Raw genomic sequence first — 25,252 nt, 5'->3', positions numbered from 1 at the left:
CGGGCACTGATGTTGGGCGATTAGGCCTGGCTTGCAGTCGGCATTCCGATTAATCCCAAATGTGTTCGATGGGGTTGAGGTCAGGGCTCTGTGCAGGCCAGTCAAGTTCTTCCACACCGATCTCGACAAACTGTTTCTGTATGGACCTCACTTTCTGCGCGGGGGCATTGTCATGCTGAAACAGAAAAGAGCCAAACTGTTGCCACAAAGATGGAAGCACGGAATTGTCTAGAATGTCATTGTATGCAGTAGCGTTAAGATTTCCCTTCAATGGAACTAAGGGGCCTAGCCCGAACCATGAAAAACAGCCCAATACCATTATTCCTCCTCCACCAAACTTTACAGTTGGCACTATGCATTGGGGAAGGTTGCATTCGCCTGGCATACGCCAAACCCAGATTAGTCTGTCGGACTGCTAGATGGTGATGTGTGATTCATCACTCCAGAGAGCACGTTTCCACTGCTCCAGAGTCCAATGGCGCGAGCTTTACACCACTCCAGCTGATGCGTGGCATTGCGCATGGTGATCTTAGGCTTGTGTGCGGCTGCTTGGCCATGGAAACCCATTTCATGAAGCCTCCGACAAATTTTTATGCGCTGTGCGCTTCAGCACTCAGTGGTCCCGTTCTGTGAGCTTGTGTGTCCTACCACTTCAGGGCTGAGCTGTTGTTGCTCCTAGATGTTTCCACTTCACAATAACAGCACTTACAGTTGACCGGGGCAGCTCTAGCAGGGCAGAAATTTGACGAACTGACTTGTTGGAAAGGTGGCATCCTATGACGGTGCCACGTTGAAAGTCACTGAGCTCTTCAGTAAGGCCATTCTACTGCCAATGTTTGTCTATGGAGGTTGCATGGATTTTATACACCTGTCAGCAACAGGTGTGGCTGAAATAGCCGAATCCACTAATTTGAAGGGGTGTCCACATACTTTTGTAGATAGTGTTTCTGTGGAGAAAGCCTAGGCCTATTTTGTGGATTCCTGACAGTATATACAGCGGGGAGAACAAGTATTTGATACACTGCCGATTTTGCAGGTTTTCCTACTTACAAAGCATGTAGAGGTCTGTAATCAAATATATAATTTTATCATAGGTACGCTTCAACTGTGAGAGACGGAATCTAAAACAAAAATCCAGAAAATCACATTGTATGATTTTTAAGTAATTAATTTGCATTTTATTGCATGACATAAGTATTTGATACATCAGAAAAGCAGAACTTAATATTTGGTACAGAAACCTTTGTTTGCAATTACAGAGATCATAAGTTTCCTGTAGGTCTTGACCAGGTTTGCACACACTGCAGCAGGGATTTTGTCCCACTCCTCCATACAGACCTTCTCCAGATCCTTCAGGTTTCAGGGCTGTCACTGGGCAATATGGACTTTCAGCTCCCTCCAAAGATTTTATATTGGGTTCAGGTCTGGACACTGGCTAGGCCACTCCAGGACCTTGAGATGCTTCTTGCGGAGCCACTCCTTAGTTGCCCTGGCTGTGTGTTTCGGGTCGTTGTCATGCTGGAAGACCCAGCCACGACCCATCTTCAATGCTCTTACTGAGGGAAGGAGGTTGTTGGCCAAGATCTCGCGATACATGGCCCCATCCTTCCTCCCCTCAATACGGTGCAGTCGTCCTGTCCCCTTTGCAGAAAAGCATCCCCAAAGAATGATGTTTCCACCTCCATGCTTCACGGTTGGGATGGTGTTCTTGGGGTTTTTCTCATCCTTCTTCTTCCTCCAAACACATCGAGTGGAGTTTAGACCAAAAAGCTCTATTTTTGTCTCATCAGACCACATGACCTTCTCCCATTCCTCCTCTGGATCATCCAGATGGTCATTGGCAAACTTCAGACGGGCCTGGACATGCGCTGGCTTGAGCAGGGGGACCTTGCGTGCGCTGCAGGATTTTAATCCATGACGGCGTAGTGTGTTACTAATGATTTTCTTTGAGACTATGGTCCCAGCTCTCTTCAGGTCATTGACCAGGGCCTGCCGTGTAGTTCTGGGCTGATCCCTCACCTTCCTCATGATCATTGATGCCACACGAGGTGAGATCTTGCATGGAGCCCCAGACCGAGGGTGATTGACCGTCATCTTGAACTTCTTCCATTTTCTAATAATTGCGCCAACAGTTGTTGCCTTCTCACCAAGCTGCTTGCCTATTGTCCTGTAGCCCATCCCAGCCTTGTGCAGGTCTACAATTTTATCCCTGATGTCCTTACACAGCTCTCTGGTCTTGGCCATTGTGGAGAGGTTGGAGTCTGTTTGATTGAGTGTGTGGACAGGTGTCTTTTATACAGGTAACGAGTTCAAACAGGTGCAGTTAATACAGGTAATGAGTGGAGAACAGGAGGGCTTCTTAAAGAAAAACTTGTCTCTCACAGTTGAAGTGTACCTATGATAAAAATTACAGACCTCTACATGCTTTGTAAGTAGGAAAACCTGCAAAATCGGCAGTGTATCAAATACTTGTTCTCCCCACTGTACCATTTCCTGTACAAATTGCTACAATAGTGTGTGATACATTTTTGGTCCCAAAAACACCATAAATGTTTAACTTATGGATAGTTTATACCATAAACACTCTGGGCTAATTGTTAACTGGCTCTTGAATGTCAACTCAACAGAACATTATGTTCAAGACCAAAACCAAGTGTTCTCTTTAGTAAGACCCTATTTAGTGTAATCAGGGACTATTCGGAGTAAACTAAAAAATAATAAGAGGTACCTACTACTTTAAATGCATATGAGGTGCTCATCAAAAATAAGTTTAAAAAAAGAAAAAAAAAGGACCTGAGACCTTTCTCACTTGGAAATAAGTATTAATAAATAAATAGAACAATAACAGTGTAAAGTAAGTCAGAGCAGATCTGTATGCCCCTTTAAAACAGTATATTGGTTACTGTATGCATACCTTTGTAAAAAGGGAATAATACAATTTAGTCATCTTCGTGAGTCTGTAAACAAAATAGGCCTAGGCTTTCTTCTGGTCTGGTCATACAAGAAAAAGCTACTAAATGATTGAGGTACCTGAGTAGTCCGAAAAATAGTCACCCGAGGATGGTTAGGTAGTTAGTACAAAAAAATGAGACTACCATGTCCCAAAATCTTTTCTGCCGCAGCTACATTAAAGTCCAGTTTCTTCGACTTCTTTGAGACTTGTGCTGTACAGTTTATAACTGTGGCAATGAATGCAACAAAATCCACCTTTTGAACACACAGGTTATCTTTTGTCTGACAGCAAACATTTACTACAGGTTGTGGTGTATCCACTACCATATCTTCACTAACGTCACTTGTTTTCTCAATTATTTTAATTGCCTCCGCATAGGAGATTCAATTGACCACTCAAACTTTTGCCACCTCAATTTCCTTCACCCTTACAGGGCACTCCAGGAACTCAGGATCATGGTCCCCACCACAATTGCAACACCGTTGTCCTGCTACACACCGTTCTTCAGTATACTCTGTTCGTCTGCAAACACTTGAAACATGGCCAAATCCTTTACAATTCTTACACTGCAGTGGTTTGGGGACGAAAGCTCTTACGGCGTATCTTACATAACCAAGCTTCACATACGTAGGTATTTGCTCTTTATAAAAAAACAACAGGACAGACAGACTTTCTTATTTTTCTCCATTCACCCAGCGGGTCAGATGCCAGGCACCAACCACACCAGGAATTCTCTTCAGGTATTCAACCTGAACATCCGTCGTCACCCCTGAGATGACTCCTTTGACGGGTGCTCTACTCCGAAGTTCAAAACACAAAATGTATGTTGTCCGGATTCCTTTAAGGCCCACTGCATTTTAAAATCATTTTTAATCAAAATAAGACCATTCCTGGTCACTCTGACAGACTTTCCAAGCGCATACTTCACAATTTTCGACACCTCAAACGGGTTTCCCACATATGCATCATTACTCAACAAACACATCTCAACAAGAAGCGATTCATTATCATGTACACAGGTATCCTCCACTCCAATTTTAGACAATTTCCTTTTAGTTCCTGTTTTCGATACTACTGTTGTCCATTCAGAACATTGGTCTTAACGAAATTTACTCCACGCGCTGCTTAATTCGAATTTAGCATCCACTTCCGCCATCTTCCTGTTCCCTTCAATCTAGCAAGGATCTTTCCTGCAGTGGCCATATTTGTTGATGTGTCACCGAAGATGGTGGATTAATGAAAATAGGACCTTCACGTGGTCATAGCGGTAGTATAGTGTTCAATAGTTCCCTCAGGCATTTTACAATTGTCAGTTCGGGTGACTTTCATTGAACCAGAAAAAAAAACTGGGGGAAAAGGCGAGAGGGGTGTCTCGCTTCCTTTTCCGTCTCTGGTGTCACTGTCACCTCAGCGAGTTGTTAGCGTAACCAGCTGGGCTGGATCAGCTGTCAAGGGAAGTGTCGATTTTTTGGTAACATCTGAACCGTACAACATGGATATATCATATAAGGTGGGTATTTACAATGCAAACTATCAATTTATCTTATGTTATTTGTTGTCTAGTTATCATCGAATACATTTTAGTGGTAGCTAACGCGTTGGTTATCTAGCTAACGTTAGCTAGCTAGCTAGCTAGGTAACGTAAGCTAACTAGCTAGATGTGTTTAGCTAGCTCTTCCTTTTGGTCGTTGTATTTTTACTAGATAGACAAATGACTTCAATATCAATATTCAATATATATGGCATTCAATATCACTTGCTCTAGCCAGAACACCAGCTATGCATAATATTGCCGTGTTCAAAACAATTGGGAGTTCGGAACTCGGAAATCTGACTTCCGATACAGTGTGTTGAATACAACTGGGAACTCGGAAAAAAACGAACTCCGACTAGGAAAAATAGTTTTGAACGTTCATCCAACTTGGAATTCCAACTCGGGAACTCGGGCCTCTTTCTAGAGTTCCGACCTGAAGATCACTGACGTCATGATTTGACCTCGTATGTTTCCGAGTTCCCAGTTGTTTTGAACGCGGCATATGAGCTAACCAGCAAGCTAACATAAGCTGTCTAGCCACCTGCCAGTTGCGGCTTTTTATGCCAGATAGGCTTGTATGCATACTTTGGTTGTACTTGTTATATAGGGTATGTAGCTATAGCTAAGTTACGTTATTGACTTTGTAGCTATAGCTAAATTACGTTATTGACTTTTGATACAGGCAGAGTCTCGAGTCATTACAAGAATCTTAGCTATATGGAACTCGTGCCATCTTGAATTGCCACTGCTCACCTCCTTTTCTAGAGGACTGTCAGTCAAGGGGTATTCTTCCAAAATACCTTAGCTGTGTTCTAATACTCATACTAACCGCACTAACCATACTCTTTGTGACGTACATTGAGTATGTAGTATGCTTATTGGTCATAGTATGGATATAGTTAGTATGCCTAATGTTCCAGTGTTGTACTAAATTCGCCAAAACACTAAGTATACAAGCAGTGGACGCTTTCCGTGCTTTTAGGGCCCATAATGCATAATGCATGATACAACATTAGGCAAAGGTGTGCTTTAGGACCGGGCGGACGCCTCCGAGCCGTCGGGTAGGCTGTTTGGAGTGTTTAACCGACTGGATTTAGGACCACACGGACACCATAGAGTGGACTGACAGGCTGTGTGAAGGCAAAGCTTCTGGAAGGCTGGCTGGACCAGCACTGGAGAGTTGAGCATATTTCAGTGTACACATTTCGCTCTTTCACCGAGTTGTAAAAGGAACAGAAACTGGCTACTCTTTAGTTGACTGATGTAGCAGGCAAGGTAACTGCTGCTTGACTTAAAAGAAAAACGAGTGTTTATTTGCAGTGCTGAGCTAGTATTGTAACTGACATGTAATGTTAGCTAATGTTTCATCCCCTCTTGACTGAGGTGAATGAATAAGCTACGCTAGTGAGTAGCTACCACAGCCAGGTCAGCTCTAGCCTCTAGTTATCTGTCAGATACTAATAATAGCCACCTCATATCGCTATCTAACAGCAGTTGTTTGTGTGGACATGTTTTGTAGCCTTTATTTTGTCACGTTTCAGAAGTAAATGAACTTGGCAAGCTTTCGCCAGTTCATGTACCATTAGAGAGAGAGCTGGCCAAAAGTTAGCTTACATTAGCTATTATTTTTGCCTCAATCAAACTAGACCTGAATCAAACGATGAAACCATTGGCCAAACGATTGAAGGTTGAAATACTGATGTTTTTTCAGTGCAATGTGAGCTGTATTAGTCATTATGTCAATGTAACGTTATTGATCTGTCAGTTTCCCTAGCTAATTCCCTAATTTTCACACTCAAATCAAATTGTATTTGTCACATACACATGTTTAGCAGATGATATAGTGGGTTTAGCGAAATGCTAATCTTTTTGGCCTTCCTGTGACATCGGGTGCTGTATGTGTCTTCGAGGGTGGGTAGTTTGCCCCCGGTAATGCGTTCGGCAGACCGCACCACCCTCTGGAGAGCCCTGCGGTTGTGGGCGGTGCAGTTGCCGTACCAGGCGGTGATACAGCCCGACAGAATTGTGCATCTGTAAAAGTTTTTGAGGGTTTTAGGTGCTAAGCCAAATTTCTTCAGCCTCCTGAGGTTGAAGAGGCTCTGTTGCGCCTTCTTCACCACACTGTCTGCGTGGGTGTGCCATTTCAGTTTGTCGGTGATGTGTACGCCAAGAAACATGAAACTTTCCACCTTCTCCACTGTGGTCCCGTCGATGTGGATAGGAGGGTGCACCCTCTTCTGTTTCCTGAAGTCCACAATCATCTCCTTTGTTTTGTTGATGCTGGCACCACACTCCCAGAGCCCTCACCTCCTCCCTGTAGGCTGTCTCGTCATTGTTGGTAATCAAGCCTACTACTGTTGTGTCGTCTGCAAACTTGATGATTGAGTTGGAGGCGTGCTTGGCCACGCAGTCATGGGTGAACAGGGACTACAGGAGGGGGCTGAGCACGCACCCTTGTGGGGTCCCAGTGTTGAGGATCAGCAAAGTGGAGATGTGGTTTCCTACCTTCACCACCTGGGGGCGGCCCGTCAGGAAATCCAGGACCCAGTTGCACAGGGCGTGGTTCAGACCCAGGGCCTCGAGCTTAATGATGAGCTTGGAGGGTACTATGGTGTTGAAATCTGAGCTATAGTCAATGAACAGCATTCTTACATAGGTATTCCTCTTGTCCAGATGGGATAGGGCAGTGTGCAGTGTGATGGCGATTGCATTGTCTGTGGATCTATTGGGGCGGTAAGCAAATTGAAGTGGGTCTAGGGTGACAGGTAAGGTAGAGGTGATATGATCCTTGACTAGTCTCTCAAAGCACTTCATGATGACAGAGGTGAGTGCTACAGGGCGATAGTCATTTAGTTCAGTTACCTTTGCTTTCTTGGGTACAGGAACAATGGTGGCCATCTTGAAGCATGTGGGAACAGCAGACTTGGAAAGGGAGAGATTGAATATGTCCATAAACACACCAGCCAGCTGGTCTGCGCATGCTCTGAGGACGCGGCTAGAGATGCCGTCTGGGCCGGCAGCCTTGCGGGGGTTAACATGCTTAAATGTCTTAATACATTTGATTGTGATATATTCTAGGTCGGGTGAACAGAAGGACTCAAGTTCCTGTATGTTACTACAATTACACCATGAGTCGTTAATCATGAAACACACACCTCCGCCCTTCTGCTTCCCGGAGAGATATTTATTCCTGTCTGCGCGATGAGCTGAGAACCCATCAGGCTGGACCGATTCCGACAGAATATCCAGAGAGAGCCATGTTTCTGTGAAACTAAGTATGTTACAGGCCTTGATGTCTCTCTGGAAAGAAATCCTTGCCCGTAGGTAGTCGACTTTGTTAACCAAAGACTGAACATTAACGAGTAGAATACTTGGAAGCGGTGGGTGGTGTGCGCGTCTCCTACAGTGAGGGAAAAAAAGCATTTGATCCCCTGCTGATTTTGTATGTTTGCCCACTGACAAAGAAATTATCAGTCTATAATTTTAATGGTAGGCTTATTTAAATTTTTTAGCATTTTATTGAGGGAAATAAGTATTTGACCCCCTCTCAATCAGAAAGATTTCTGGCTCCCAGGTGTCTTTTATACAGGTAACGAGCTGAGAATAGGAGCACACTCTTAAAGGGAGCGCTCCTAATCTCAGTTTGTTACCAGTATAAAGGACACCTGTCCACAGAAGCAATCAGTCAATCAGATTCCAAACTCTCCACCATGGCCATGACCAAAGAGCTCTCCAAGGATGTCAGGGACAAGATTGTAGACCTACACAAGGCTGGAATGGGCTACAAGACCATCGCCAAGCAGCTTGGTGAGAAGGTGACAACAGTTGGTGCGATTATTCGCAAATGGAAGAAACACAAAATAACTGTCAATCTCCCTCGGCCTGGGGCCTCTCACCTCGTGGAGTTGCAATGATCATGAGAACGGTGAGGAATCAGCCCAGAACTACACGGGAGGATCTTGTCAATGATCTCAAGGCAACTGGGACCATAGTCACCAAGAAAACAATTGGTATCACACTACGCCGTGAAGGACTGAAATCCTGCAGCGCCCGCAAGGTCCCCCTGCTCAAGAAAGCACATATACAGGCACGTCTGAAGTTTGCCAATGAACATCTGAATGATTCAGAGGAGAACTGGGTGAAAATGTTGTGGTCAGATGAGACCAAAATCGAGCTCTTTGGCATCAACTCAACTCGCCGTGTTTGGAGGAGGAGGAATGCTGCCTATGACCCCAAGAACACCATCCCCACCGTCAAACATGGAGGTGGAAACATTATGCTTTGGGGGTGTTTTTCTGCTAAGGGGACAGGGCAACTTCACCGCATCAAAGGGACGATGGACGGGGCCATGTACCATCAAATCTTGGGTGAGAACCTCCTTCCCTCAGCCAGGGCATTGAAAATGGGTCGTGGATGGGTATTCCAACATGACAATGACCCAAAACACACGGCCAGGGCAACAAAGGAGTGGCTCAAGAAGAAGCACATTAAGGTCCTGGAGTGGCCTAGCCAGTCTCCAGACCTTAATCCCATAGAAAATCTGTGGAGGGAGCTGAAGGTTCGAGTTGCCAAACGTCAACCTCGAAACCGTAATGGCTTGGAGAAGATCTGCAAAGAGGAGTGGGACAAAATCCCTCCTGAGATGTGTGAAAACTTGGTGGCCAACTACAAGAAACCTCTGGCCTCTGTGATTGCCAACAAGGGTTTTGCCACCAAGTACTAAGTCAAATACTTATTTCCCTCATTAAAATGCAAATCAATTTATAACATTTTTGACATGCGTTTTTCTGGATTTTTGTTGTTGTTATTCTGTCTCTCACTGTTCAAATAAACCTACCATTAATATTATAGACTGATCATGTCTTTGTCAGTGGGCAAACGTACAAAATCAGCAGGGGATCAAATACTTTTTTTCCTCACTGTAAGTCGAACCAGCAGGCCGCTCCGAGTGCCTCCCCTCCGCCTGCGATGTTTTGGGTCAGCCGCTGGAATCAGTTCAGTTGCCCTGGGGAGAGCAAACAAAGGATCTGTTTCGGGACAGTCGTATTCCTGGTCGTAATGCTGGTGAGTTACCGCCGCTCTGATATCCAATAGTTTTTCCCGGCTGTATGTAATGATGCAAAACACTTTCTGAGCTAATAATGTAAAAAAGAATACTTAAAAAAACCAAATATTGCAAAGTTTCCTAAGAGTTAGTCGCGAGGCCGCCATCTTCGTCAGTGCCAGGAAAGACACAGTAATAATCATCTCTAACGTTACAGGCTTCACTGTCATGGTGCACAGTAGAGGTCTGCGCGGGACCGATTTCTTCATCCAGCTCCCACCCGCACCCGCTGGCTTTCTGTCCGCTACCGCAAGAACTGGTCCCAAACCCCACCGCAGTCCCGCAATGTTATTTTAGGCGTATGTGACACAGCTCACTTGCCAGCCATGGTCCCAGCAATATTTTGCCCTATAGTTAACATCAAATGCGCAAAAATAACTTAAGAAATAGGTTAAATTACCAGAGATTCTCACATGGCCCTTACGTTGTATTACAGGGCTATATCAGCTAGATGTAATTTGAAGAGAGCAGAGTTGGAGAGACTTGTACTTTCTCTTGAGCTATTTTTATAGCCTACCTTTTAGGAGTGTGAAGATTTTCAGATGGAAAAATATAGGTGATCAATATTTAGCCCTATTTCTAGGCAATGTTAACTCAGCAAAAAAAGAAACGTCCTCTCACTGTCAACTGCGTTTATTTTCAGCAAACTTAACATGTGTAAATATTTGGATGAACATAACAAGATTCAACAACTGAGACATAAACTGAACAAGTTCCACAGACATGTGACTAACATAAATTGAATAATGTGTCCCTGAACAAAGGGGGGGTCAAAATCAAAAGTAACAGTCAGTATCTGGTGTGGCCACCAGCTGCATTAAGTACTGCAGTGCATCTCCTCCTCATGGACTGCACCAGATTTGCCAGTTCTTGCTGTGAGATGTTACCCCACTCTTCCAACAAGGCACCTGCAAGTTCCCAGACATTTCCGGGGGGAATGGCCCTAGCCCTCACCCTCCGATCCAACAGGTCCCAGATGTGCTCAATGGGATTGAGATCCGGGCTCTTCGCTGGTCTTGCAGGAAATCACGCACAGAACATTTACATTTACATTTAAATTTTAGTCATTTAGCAGACGCTCTTATCCAGAGCGACTTACAGTTAGTGAATACATCTTTTTTTTTATACTGGCCCCCCGTGGGAATCGAACCCACAACCCTGCCGTTGCAAACGCCATGCTCTATCAACTGAGCTACATCCCTGCCGGCCATTCCCTCCCCTACCCTGGACGACGCTGGGCCAATTGTGCGCCGCCCATGAGTCTCCCGGTCGCGGCCGGCTACGACAGAGCCTGGATTCGAACCAGGATCTCTAGTGGCACAGTTAGCACTGCGATGCAGTGCCTTAGACCACTGCGCCACTCGGGAGATTGAACGAGCAGTATGGCTGGTGGCATTGTCATACTGAGCCTGCAGGAAGGGTACCACATGAGGGAGGAGGATGTCTTCCCTGTAACGCACAGCGTTGACATTGCCTGCAATGACAACAAGCTCAGTCCGATGATGCTCTGACACACTGCCCCAGACCATGACGGACCCTCCACCTCCAAATCGATCCCACTCCAGAGTACAGGCCTCGGTGTAACGCTCATTCCTTCGACAATAAACGCGAATCCGACCATCACCCCTGGTGAGACAAAACCGTGACTCGTCAGTGAAGAGCACCTTTTGCCAGTCCTGTCTGGTCCAGCGACGGTGGGTTTGTGCCCATAGGCGACGTTGTTGCCGGTGATGTCTGGTGAGGACCTGCCTTACAACAGGCCTATAAGCCCTCAGTCCAGCCTCTCTCAGCCTATTGCGGACATTCTGAATACTGATGGAGGGATTGTGCGTTCCTGGTGTAACTCTGGCAGTTGTTGTTGCCATCCTGTACCTGTCCCGCAGGTGTGATGTTCAGATGTACCGATCCTGTGCAGGTGTTGTTACACGTGGTCTGCCACTGCGAGAACGATCAGCTTTCCGTCCTGTCTCCCTGTAGCGCTGTCTTAGGCGTCTCAAAGTACAGACATTGCAATTTATTGCCCTGGCCACATCTGCAGTCCTCATGCCTCCTTGCAGCATGCCTAAGGCACGTTCTCGCAGATGAGCAGGGACCCTGGGCATCTTTCTTTTGGTGTTTTTCAGAGTCAGTAGAAAGGCCTCTTTAGTGTCCCTAAGTTTTCATAACTGAGACTTTAATTGCCTACCGTCTGTAAGCTGTTATTGTCTTAACGACCTTTCCACATGTGCATGTTCATTAATTGTTCATTGAACAAGCATGGGAAACAGTGTTTAAACCCTTTACAATGAAGATCTGTGAAGTTATTTGTATTTTTACAAATTATCTTTAAAAGACAGGGTCCTGAAAATGGGACGTTTCTTTTTTTGCTGAGTTTAGTAAACTATAGCCTAATCATAGGCCTATTTAGGAAGTACATTTCCTTGGAAAGATAACGGTCCCGTGCTTCTCTGTTCATGTATGCATAGGCTATAGCCTACTCTATTTAATTGAGACCACGCGCACCTGATCTCGCAAGTACGGCTACTGAACTGGAGGCAGCAAGAATGATGACAGCGACACTTGCTACGTTTTGCATAGTCCTATAGGTTATAGCCTACCTTTTTAAGGAGGAAGATTTGCAGGCAGAGAGAAATAAATGGGTAATCCATACTTATTGAAAATGAAAAGGCGCAACGCTCGCTCATCATAGTAGCCTAACCTATGTGCGTGTTGTGCCTTTTCAATCATGATTAAAAAATATATATATTGCACTTCGACTCACATTGGTTGAGCACCCTCCTTCTTTTCATTATCAATATTTATTTACAGACAGTGTAGTAAACTACAGTCTAATCATATTTAAGTTAATTTCATATTCAAGTTAACTGCCACGTGAGTCTCCGCCCATGTAGGCAGCCTACTCTATTTCAATGAGACCACACATACTAGGCGCACTTGAACTCTCACGCCCAACTAGGAGAGTTAGGCTACTGAAGTTGAAGCAGTGAATTCTGAGTGTGTGAATAAAGCGAAAAATATGTGCTTTTAATACAATAGGAAGGCTAACGCATACATAGCAGAAAGGACCATTTCAAAATATTCTGTGGGACAACAAAAATATTTTCATCCCATAATCGTCTGTCTGACCATCCGCTCCCGCCTGCAGCATGACAAATGCCTACCGCGCCGCAATGATCTCTGTCGGGACCTGCAGGCATCCTGCGGGAATACAGCCCTCTAGTGCAGTGAGTACACAACACTGCTCATCATGTCTTAGCAGGATCAGATGGCGACAGGGGTCCCATCAGGGTCAGACCACCAGGGAAGATCAGTCTATGACGCTCGGGTGAATTTTGAAGTATAGTCAGTGAATGATTCAAAGTTCCATCTTGAATTGATGGGTAGACCTACAGTAGCTACAGGACAGCAGCTTAAGCTTAAAGCTACGGTCTGGGATCTGGGAATAATGGTGATTTCAATTATTTAACCATTGATTCTATTCTTGGATAATATAATGTATAAATGTACACCAAGGTAATTCCTTGTCATGCCTCATTTTAGGAGGATCAGATGGTGACAGGGGTCTCAGCAGAGTCAGGCAGCCAGGGAAGACCAGTCTGAGACAGAGGGGAGGTGAATTTTTGCTGAAACAACACTTTATTATCTCTGTCCAGCAAACACTGGACAAGCCAGATGCTATTTTACGGCAGTCTGACAAACCTCCAAAGTTGATTTCCAAACTGCATCAAGGGTTGATAGAGGCTTTTCCCGATGACACAAAACATGTAAAACAAAAAATTTGAAGAAAACCTAGGAGATTATGAATGGATGCCCGGTCATGTTTATATAATCTCGGACATAAATGACTGCAGTTTAAGACCATCCATAGTACGTGCTATATGCCAATGAAACTGAATATCATGCACTCAGAAATTGTATTATTCTGCTGGAGGGACATATTATCCCACAAAATGGGACATATTTGCATATGTTGTGGTCTTGTGAAGGCTGGTTGAATTCTGGCAAAGAGTATGTTCTTTTTTGTCAGCGTGTCTACAGATTCTCCCTTCTCCCTGTTTTTGTTTGCTTGGAAATGTTGATACTGGTAGGCTAACGCATACAAAGCAGAAAGGACCGTTTCAAAATATTCTGTGGGACATCAAAAATATTTTAATCCCTAAGTCGTCTGTCTGACTGTCTGACTGTCCGCTCCCACCTGCAGCATGAAGAATGCAGACCGCGCCGCAATTATTACATTTACATTTACAGTGGGGGAAAAAAGTATTTAGTCAGCCACCAATTGTGCAAGTTCTCCCACTTAAAAAGATGAGGCCTGTAATTTTCATCATAGGTACACGTCAACTATGACAGACAAATTGAGAAAAAATATCCAGAAAATCACATTCTAGGATTTTTAATGAATTTATTTGCAAATTATGGTGGAAAATAAGTATTTGGTCACCTACAAACAAGCAAGATTTCTGGCTCTCACAGACCTGTAACTTCTTCTTTAAGAGGCTCCTCTGTCCTCCACTCGTTACCTGTATTAATGGCACCTGTTTGAACTTGTTATCAGTATAAAAGACACCTGTCCACAACCTCAAACAGTCACACTCCAAACTCCACTATGGCCAAGACCAAAGAGCTGTCAAAGGACACCAGAAACAAAATTGTAGACCTGCACCAGGCTGGGAAGACTGAATCTGCAAAAGGTAAGCAGCTTGGTTTGAAGAAATCAACTGTGGGAGCAATTATTAGGAAATGGAAGACATACAAGCCACTGATAATCTCCCTCGATCTGGGGCTCCACGCAAGATCTCACCCCGTGGGGTCAAAATGATCACAAGAACGGTGAGCAAAAATCCCAGAACCACACGGGGGGACCTAGTGAATGACCTGCAGAGAGCTGGGACCAAAGTAACAAAGCCTACCATCAGTAACACACTACGCCGCCAGGGACTCAAATCCTGCAGTGCTAGACGTGTCCCCCTGCTTAAGCCAGTACATGTCCAGGCCCGTCTGAAGTTTGCTAGAGTGCATTTGGATGATCCAGAAGAGGATTGGGAGAATGTCATATGGTCAGATGAAACCAAAATAGAACTTTTTGGTAAAAACTCAACTCGTCGTGTTTGGAGGACAAAGAATGCTGAGTTGCATCCAAAGAACACCATACCTACTGTGAAGCATGGGGGTGGAAACATCATGCTTTGGGGCTGTTTTTCTGCAAAGGGACCAGGACGACTGATCCGTGTAAAGGAAAGAATGAATGGGGCCATGTATCGTGAGATTTTGAGTGAAAACCTCCTTCCATCAGCAAGGGCATTGAAGATGAAACGTGGCTGGGTCTTTCAGCATGACAATGATCCCAAAGACACCGCCCGGGCAACGAAGGAGTGGCTTCGTAAGAAGCATTTCAAGATCCTGGAGTGGCCTAGCCAGTCTCCAGATCTCAACCCCATAGAAGATCTTTGGAGGGAGTTGAAAGTCTGTGTTGCCCAGCGACAGCCCCAAAACATCACTGCTCTAGAGGAGATCTGCATGGAGGAATGGGCCAAAATACCAGCAACAGTGTGTGAAAACCTTGTGAAGACTTACAGAAAACGTTTGACCTGTGTCATTGCCAACAAAGGGTATATAACAAAGTATTGAGAAACTTTTGTTATTGACCAAATACTTATTTTCCACCATAATTAGCAAATTAATTAATTAAAAATCCTACAATGTGATTTTCTGGAGAAAAAAAATCTCATTTTGTCTGTCATAGTTGACGTGTACCTATGATGAAAATTACAGGCCTCTCTCATCTTTTTAAGTGGGAGAACTTGCACAATTGGTGGCTGACTAAATACTTTTTTTCCCCACTGTACATTTTAGTCATTTAGCCATCTTATCCAGAGCGACTTACAGGAGCAATTAGGGTTAAGTGCCTTGCTCAAGGGCACATCGACAGATATTTCACCATCCCATGCGGTCTCCCGTCCCAGTACTAACTAGGCGGCGGTATGGCCCGAAGCGTATTTTTTACCCCGAATTAGGTCACTTGGCTCTCTGCAACTCCTCAATGGGCTCCGGAGAGGCGAAGGTCGAGTCATGTGTCCTCCGAAGCATGAATCGCCTGGCCGCCTACCTTTTATCACACTGCTCGCTTAACCCGGAAGTCAGCCACACCAATGTGTCGGAGGAAACACTGTTCGACTGATGACCGGCGTCAGCTTGTAGGCTCCCGGCCCAAGGAGTCGCTAGAGCACGATGAGCCAAGGAAAGGCCAAACCCTCCCGTACCCTGGACAGCGCTGGGCCAATTTGGCACAGTCTTATGGGGCTCCCGGTCTTGGCCGATTGTGACAGCCTGGGTGTAGTGGCGCCTCAGTACTGCGGTGCAGTGATTTGACCGCTGAGCCACCCAGGACCCCTTACATTATTCTACATTATTTAATCACCGTCATATTTTGTGCTAAGTGATCACTTAGCATGGATACTATCACACTGTTAATAATTTATATATCCTCCTGTAAATGATCACAACAATAATGTTCCTTATCACATTCCAACAATGGTCTGACATTCATGCCACATGCCAATTAATATCCACCTGCCTCTTAACCATTTGCCAGTTACCCAACAAAATTCATATCTCTTTTGGATTGATGATAACATTTTCCATTTGACCAACATTACAGCAATGTGATCAGTTTTAATAAAAAACACATGAAACAAACAGGAAAGGAGTGGCAAAAGGGTGTGGGGTCACCAAGGCATGAAACAGCTAATTTACACATCCTCTATGACTAATCACGGCTATTCTTTTGTAAAACAGGGTCAAACCATACATTCCTTTGTGAGTCTCAAACTGCACTTGATAATATTTCACAATCTAAGGTCTTTCTCGCTAAACCACTATCCAATCCTTTTCCTGGAACCACCCTGTACACCCAACAACATCACAGCAAGACAGGTGACAACTCCTGCTTGTGTAAGAGGCGAAGGACAACAATGACGCACGTGCACAGATTTTAATTAGTGGGATCCTTTCATGCCAAATCGAACGTGAATAAAATGTACTGAACTTTGTTCATCCATTCATGTTAATCTACTCTGGCGTCACAGACACACAATTATCAAGATTATCACAATTATCAGAAGAAACTGTGTAACCTAGCATTTATAGTGGCTAATAAATGCATTGCCATTAATTGGAAGGTTGGTTATCCTCCCACAATATATGGAAGAAATGTCAAGTTATGTACAGTATCACTATATTTGTTTTAAGACTAAGGGTGTAATGTGCAACTTCCATAAGGTTTGGATGCCTTATATGGAATACTGTACGACAAAAGGAGTCTATTGAAAACCTGTTCACGTCAGGGGAGATTTAGTCAATCCCTAGCTGCTGGGCTGCACAGTCCTGGCCCTGGGGGTCTGCTGTACTGTTGTCACTCTGGCCTTGGCCTAACACACCTGAAACCAATAATTAATGTTTCACTAAGATCCTAAAGCTGAGTGGGGTGTATTGGGTTGTGGCGCTGCAGGGCCGTGGACCCCTAGGGGCAGGACGGGGTGACCCAGCGATATTGTGTGCAAGTAAAAATAACTCTACAGTACTATCAGACCTATGATATAAATTATATGGAGGGTGTACTGTTTCTGTGTGTTAATGTGTAGGTGTATGTGTGTTTTCATTCAGCTTTAGTTTCCCAAACCTTTCCCTTTAGACATAAAAAAAAAAAGATTTGAAGGAAGTTGTGTTGGGGAGAGAGTTGAGTTATTGACTAGACTGATGGGGGTCGGGCGTGTAGGCAGCTCAGGTTGGCTGGGCGGTCTGACTGAAATTTGATATAGAGGTTGTCTTAAAGACAATCAAAAGTTGTCTTTGTACTTTATTTGTAAGAGTTGTTCATTTGTTAGGCTATTGGTTAAAGGTGCAACACAAAATTGATTATTGAATTATCATGGATCTAGTTCAGTCTTATCAATCACTTAAACATATTTAATAATCTCTTACCTAGCTTGATGACTGTGGGCATTTTTTATACTTTTTGTTGTTGTAAATAGAGACGGCTAGAAGGGCCATGGGTCATATTAGATTGTGTAGAAATGCAGGAAATGTGCTTTAGATGCCCCAAGAAATGGGAAGACCCTGATAATTAATGTCCCCTTCTGCAAATTGCACTGCTGGGTGATTTTAAAAAGTCATAGTAAATCGATCAATAATATAATAATAGTCTTAGCAAAAGAAATTGTGAAACTGCACAGTTGAAAAATATATGGCAAATATAAATCTAAATGGATGGTGTTCAGAGATAGATGGGATGGGTTGAGTGGAGCTGAAGGATGGGACAAAAACAAAAAACAAAAACAAATAACTATTGTAAAATATACTGTGACCGTAAAATGTAAATAGTATGTATAAGCTGGAAGTAGAAGCCTAGGTGTTGTTGTCCATTAGTTTACTCCAATTAGGGGAGTGATGGTAGGGTTAGGGGAAAATAATAAAGGAAAATATATGTGGGATTGGAAATGATGCAGACAATTACATTGATGGAAGCCACAATCTATCTGCAATATTAAAGGTGATCTACCCCCTAAAATATATACATTTTTCAAATTAATTAATTAAATTTAATTATGTCCCCGCCACTTCTAAAACCAAAGTTGCGCCCTGATTACAGTAGTTATTCTTATGCTAAAATAAGCGGTATTTTAGTCAATTGCATTAAGATCAGTGATTTTAGTTTTATGCAAGTCATTTGGGATTAACAAATGACAGTTTGATGATGTATTGGGTTACTGAATCTCTAATAGAGCTCAGTGCAGTTTTTCAATGACAAACTATAAAACATTCATTACCGAAACATGCATTCTCTTCTCCGAAACCTGCTTATCATTACCGTAGTTCACCAATATTTCGGCTTAATCTGATAGTGTGCCTTTTTGTTCTTTATCCAAACACATGTACATAAAAAGAACATGTCTACACAAGTAGTTTTGACAAAAAGCAAGATTAACAAAATGTTATGGTGCGGTAATGACATCAATTAGAATGTATTTTATATATTTTTATATTTGTTTTCAGTGTCATCTTTAACTCAGACCTTTTTTTATTAGGTGAGCAATGTAAAACAAATATTAGAAATTGATTTGTTAAACTTTTCTGGACTTCGAAAACTGTTGCGGTAAAGAAAATGTTTTCATTGGTACTTTTGTGAGAATCACCCGCATGAACTTTAGGTAAATAATGTGATCAAAGATCATGACGTTTGGACTGCTCTTCACCAACTTCATCCTGCAGCCATCACCTGCATTGTGGGGAGGCTCTATTGTCAACCAATCATTAGGGTGACTTTATTTGACTTACGTGACCAAAGACATGACTGAAACGGGAACCAACTTTGCAGCGATTTATAGCAGGCGAAAGTCAGGGTGTCCGCAGGTCCTTAAAGTCTTAAATTTGTTTTCTGATTTAAAGAACTTAGTCTTAAAATGTCTTAAATGTAGTTTTCAAAGGTCTTAAAAAAGGTGACGGAGATGACTACAATGTTTCCGTTATATTGTGCCGCTGCTTAATTTTTGCCACCACGGAAAAATAAACAACATGTAACAACAAATAATACTTGAGGCGCACTTTCAAGATGTTGGAGAGCTATCCACATCTGCGCCCCTGTGTGTGCACGTCATGTTCGTGTGCCAGTGTGAGTCGGGAGCAACTTGACTGGCTGCATCACCATTTGGTATGGCAACTGCTTGGCATCCGAACGCAAGGTGCTACAGAGGGTAGTACATACGACCCAGTACATCACTGGGGACCTCTATACCAGGTGGTGTCAGAGAAAGGCCCCCAAAATTGTCAGACTCCAGCCTCCCAAGCCACAGACTGTTCTCTCTGCTACCGCACTGCAAGTGGTACCAATGCACCGAGTCTGGAACCAACAGGACCCTAAACAGCTTCTACCCCTAAGCCATAAGACTTCTAAACAAGACTGCTAAATTGCTAATCAAATGGCTACCGGACTACCTGCATTGGCCCTTTTTTGCACTAACTTTTGCACAAACTCTATGCACACACTCACACATACTGACACCTCAACACACACATAGTGTTATATGTATAAGGTGCATTCGGAAAGTATTCAGACCCCTTGACTTTTTCCACATTTTGTTACATTACAGCCTTATTCTAAAATAGATTAAATAATGTTTTTCCTCATCAATCTACACACAATACCCTCTGTCAAAGCGAAAACAGGTTTTTAGATATTTTTGCAAATGTATAAAAAAAAAAAAAAAAAACGTATTTACTTACCTGTTGTAATGCAGGTCCTCACCAGACATCACCAGCAACAACGTCGCCTATGGGCACAAACCCACCGTCGCTGGACCAGACAGGACTGGCAAAAAGTGCTCTTTACTGACGAGTCGCGGTTTTGTCTCACCAGGGGTGATGGTCGGATTCGCGTTTATTGTCGAAGGAATGAGCGTTACACCGAGGCCTGTACACCGAGGCCTGTACAGCATCATCGGACTGAGCTTGTTGTCATTGCAGGCAATCGCAACACTGTGCGTTACAGGGAAGATATCCTCCTCCCTCATGTGGTACCCTTCCTGCAGGCTCCTCCTGACATGACACTCCAGCATGACAATGCCACCAGCCATACTGCTCGTTCTGTGCGTGATTCCTTCAAGACAGGAATGTCAGTGTTCTGCCATGGCCAGCGAAGAGCCCGGATCTCAATCCCATTGAGCACGTCTGGGACCTGTTGGATCAGAGGTTGAGGGCTAGGGCCATTCCCCCCAGAAATGTCTGGGAACTTGCAGGTGCCTTGGTGGAAGAGTGGGGTAACATCTCACAGCAAGAACTGGCAAATCTGGTGCAGTCCATGAGGAGCAGATACACTGCAGTACTTAATGCAGCTGGTGGCCACACCAGATACTGACTGTTACTTTTGATTTTGACCCCCCCTTTGTTCAGGGACACATTGTTCCATTTCTGTTAGTCACATGTCTGTGGAACTTGTTCAGTTTATGTCTCAGTTGTTGAATCTTGTTATGTTCATACAAATATTTACACATGTTAAGTTTGCTGAAAATAAACGCAGTTGACAGTGAGAGAAAGTTTATTTTTTTTGCTGAAGTTATATGCAATAATCTCCGTAGACAAATACTGGCAGTAGAATGGCCTTACTGTAGAGCTCAGTGACTTTCAACGTGGCACCGTCATAGGATGCCACTTTTCCAACAAGTCAGTTTGTCAAATTTCTGCCCTGCTAGAGCTGCCCCGGTCAACTGTAAGTGCTGTTATTATGACGGCACAGTCACGAAGTGGTAGGCCACACAAGCAAACAGAATGGGAGCGATGAAGCGTGTAGTGCGTTAAAATGGTCTGTCCTCGGTTGCAACACTCACTACCGAGTGCTGATGTTGCTTCCACAGGTAGTTTTGAACAAGAACTGTTAGTCGGGAGCGTCATGAAATGGGTTTCCATGGCCGAGCAGCCGCACACAAGCCTAAGATCACCATGTTCAATGTCAAGTGTCGGCAGGAGTGGCGTAAAGCTCGCCGCCATTGGACTCTGGAGCAGTGGATACGCGTTCTCTGGAGTGATGAATCACGCTTCACCATCTGGCTGTCCAACGGATGAATCTGGTTTTGACGGATACCAGGAGAACGCTACCTGCCGGAATGTCAACTGTAAAGTTTGGAGGTGGAGCAATAATTTTCTATAGTCTATTTTAAAATAATGTGAATATCAATGCATAATGCCATTGGGTAGGCCTATTAAATGCTTTATTCTTAAAGTGGTAATGCATACTATTTTGCATACATTTTTTTCTATAAGCTATTACAACAATTAAATATATAATGTAAATTCTAATTAACACTAGAACCACTAAAGCAGTCATTTTGACTGCTCATGATTTTATTTTATTACTCAGCCATTTTTCTACTGCCGCCCCCCTCCGTCCTTTTGCTAAATAATTCTATATAACACGCTATCGTTGTTAGAATCTTAATATCACTAACAGAATTGGAGTTAAAACCAGTTTTAGGAGTGCATGTCATTTGTTTTACATGGTTTTCCCTCGTTGCCACTCCTTCTCACAACAATAGGGCCTGCTCCTCTTCTTCTTCTAACAGTTGAAAGTGCAGTGCCTAGCTGACAATTGCCTCAAAACTGAACCGAAACTAATTTCACACATATAACAACAGATTAAATAAATTAAATAAAGTATGATGGGGAAAATGGGTGAGTTGATGAGCAAGGGGAAGCGGAAGAAGCATCATTATGTAATCACCAATTGTGAAGGAAGAACAGTGCGGGCCATTGTATTGATTCATTCTATGTTGAACAGAAATATAAATGCAACATGCAGCAATTTCAAAGATTTTACTGAGTTACAGTTCATATAAGGAAATCAGTCAATTGAAAAAAATTAATTAGGCCCTAATCTATGGATTTCACATGACTGGGAATACAGTTATGAATCTGTTGGTCACAGATACCCCCCCAAAAAAGCTAGGGCCGTGGATCAGAAAACCAGTCAGTATCTGGTGTGACCACCATTTGCCTCATGCAGCGCGACACATCTCCTTCGCATAGAGTTGATCAGGCTGTTGATTGTGGCCTGTGGAATGTTGTCCCATTCCTCTTCAATGGCTGTGCGAAGTTATTTGATATTGGCGGGAACTGGAACATGCTGTCATACACGTTGATCCAGAGCATCCCAAATATGCTCAATGGGTGACATGTCTGAGTTTGCAGGCCATGGAAGAACTGGGACATTTTCAGCTTCCAGGGTTTGTGTACAGATCCTTGCGACATGGGGCCGTGCATTATCATGCTGAAACATAAGGTGATGGTAGCGGATGAATGGCTCGACAATGGGCCTCAGGATCTTGTCACGGTATCTCTGTGCATTCAAATTGCTGTCGATTTAAAATGCAATTGTGTTCGTTGTAAATGGCTTATGCCTGCCCTTACCATAACCCCACCGCCACCATGGGGCACGCTGTTCACAACGTTGACATCAGCAAACCGCTTGCCCACACTATGCCATACACGTGTTCTTTGGTTGTAAGGCCAGTTGGACGTACTGCCAAATTCTCTAAAACGACAGAGGCGGCTTATTTTAGAGAAATGAACATTAAATTATCTGGCAACTGCTCTGGTGGACATTCCTGCAGTCAGCATGCCAATTGCATGCTCTCTCAAGTTGAGACATCAGTGACATTGTGTTGTGTGACAAAACTGCACATTTTAGAGTGGTGTTTTATTGTCCCCAGCACAAGGTGCACCTGTGTAATGATCATGCTGTTTAATCAGCTTCGGGATATACCACACCTGTCAAGTGGATGGATTATCTTAGCTAAGGAGAAATGCTGGGATCTTTTATTTCAGCTCATTAAACATGGGGCCAACATTTTTTTTGTTCAGTATTATTATAGGCCTAATTTTAAAATAGTATGTACTTTATATCAGTTCATCGAATCAAAGTAGTTTTAAGTCTACTCTGGCCTACTTTGAGTAGGCTACACAGCGAGTGCATGCGTAATTGTACATGCTGAACGGCTTTCAATCTCTGGGAAAATATCCACATCTGGCAGCACGCGCGAGTATTGGAGAATGTGGTGATGAGGCTTGTGGAACCTTATTTGGCAAGGGGAGCAATGTCACCATGAATAATTTCTTCACTCCACAGTCATTGGCGAACAAGTTGCTTGGAAAGAGAACAAGTCTGGCCGGCACCATGAACTTAGTGAGATGGTAGCTCCCTCCCTCTGCACAAAATAAAGCACCTGCGCAGCCGTTGTACTCTAAGTGCTGAAGAATGACAAGACAACGTGACACAATCAAGAGAAAACCGGATACTATTATGCACTACAACCAAACAAAGGTACAGTGCATTCGGAAAGTATTTTCAGACCCCTTGACTTTTTCCACATTTTGTTACGTTACAGCCTTATTCTAAAATTGATTAAATTGTTTTTCCCCCTCATCAATCTACACACAATACTCCATAATGACAAAGCAAAAACGTTTTTTTAGAAATGTTTGCAAATGTATTAAAAATAAAAAGCTGTAACTCATTTACATAAGTATTCAGACCCTTTACTTTGTACTTTGTTGAAGCAACTTTGGCAGCGATTACAGCCTCTAGTCTTCTTGGGTATGACACTACAAGCTTGGAACACCTGTATTTGGGAAGTTTCTCCCATTCATGTTCGGTCGGGTTCAAGTCCAGGCTCTGGCTGGGCCACTCAAGGACATTTAGACACTTGTCCCGAAGTCACTCCTGCGTTATCTTGGCTGTGTGCTTAAGGTCGTTGTCCTGTTGGCAGGTGAACCTTTACCCCAGTCTGAGGTCCTGAGCGCTCTGGAGCAGGTTTTCATCTCTGTACTTTGCTCCGTTCATCTTTCCCTCGATCCTGACTAGTCTCCCAGTCCCTGCTGCTGAAAAACATCCCCACAGCATAATTCTGCCACCACCATGCTTCACCGTAGGGATGGTGACAGGTTTCCTCAAGACGTGACGCTTGGCATTCAGGCCAAAGAGTTCAATCTTGGTTTTATCAGGCCAGAGAATCTTGTTTCTCATGGTCTGAGAGTCCTTTAGGTGCCTTTTGGCAAACTCCAAGCATGCTGTCATGTGGCTTCCATCTGGCCACTTCTATAAAGGCCTGATTGGTGGAGTGCTGCAGAGATGGTTGTCCTTCTGGAACGTTCTTCCATCTCCACAGAGGTACTCTGGACCTCTGTCAGAGTGACCATCGGGTTCTTGGTCACCTCCCTGGCCAAGGTCCTTCTCCCCCGATTGCTCAGTTTGGCCGGGCGGCCGGCTCTAGCAAGAAGAGTCTTGGTGGTTCCTAACTTCTTCCATTTAAGAATGATGGAGGCCACTGGGTTCTTGGGGACCTTCAATGCTGTAGACATATTTTGATACCCTTCCCCAGACTGTGCCTCGACACAATCCTGTATCGGAGCTCTACGGACAATTCCTTCGACCTCATGGCTTGGTTTTTGCTTTGACATGCACTGTAAACTGTGGGACCTTATATAGACAGGTGTGTGCCTTTCCAAATCATGTCCAATCAATTGAATTTACCACAGGTGGACTCCAAGTTGTACAAACTTCTCAAGGATAATCAATGGAAACAGGATGCACCTGAGCTAAATTTTTAGTCTCATAGCAAAGGATCTGAATACTTATGTAAATAAGGTATTTCTGTTTTTTATTTGAAATAAATTTGAAATTTATTTGAAATAAAACCTGTTTTTGCTTTGTCATTGTGGGTTACTTTGTGTAGATTTATGAGAAAAAAATTACGATTTCATCCATTTTAGAATAAGGCTGTAACGTAACAAAATGTCAAGGGGTCTGAATACTTTCCGAATGCACTGTATGTCAATTTGTCAAGCAAGTGAAAGTTACGAAAATGGTGTGATCTGTTAGGACAAGGGATAACAGCTTAATGAAATCCAACTGATGCCATTGCGTGAAGATGCACACAAGCACGAGCTGACAATTGACTATTTTGGACTACTGTCGTATGGACACTTATATTCATCATAATGCCATGATTTATTTTGTGTTGAGTTTCACTATTTATCAATGCCACTTCGTGCTTATAATGATATTTAGGCTACTGATGTTTTCATCATTTGACCGTGCTTCTTGGTGGTTGGGGTA

The 25,252-nt window shown here is 43.6% G+C and overlaps 1 protein-coding gene across 1 annotated transcript in view; it reads left to right on the top strand.

The window, feature by feature from the left end:
* The first annotated feature begins 4,019 nt into the window (after positions 1 to 4,019).
* ccdc186 (coiled-coil domain-containing protein 186) overlaps positions 4,020 to 25,252 on the top strand; it is a 123,915-nt gene continuing 102,682 nt past the window's right edge. The window contains exon 1 of the mRNA XM_041858279.1: positions 4,020 to 4,463. The gene's annotated coding sequence lies outside the window, so the exon portion shown is untranslated. The remainder of the gene's footprint in view (positions 4,464 to 25,252) is intronic.

This window comes from Coregonus clupeaformis, chromosome 31 (genome assembly GCF_020615455.1).
Source record: "Coregonus clupeaformis isolate EN_2021a chromosome 31, ASM2061545v1, whole genome shotgun sequence".
In the NCBI taxonomy this organism is placed as follows: domain Eukaryota; kingdom Metazoa; phylum Chordata; class Actinopteri; order Salmoniformes; family Salmonidae; genus Coregonus; species Coregonus clupeaformis.
Note: the sequence above shows the minus strand (reverse complement) of the source record. Positions and strands in the feature narration are given on the sequence as shown.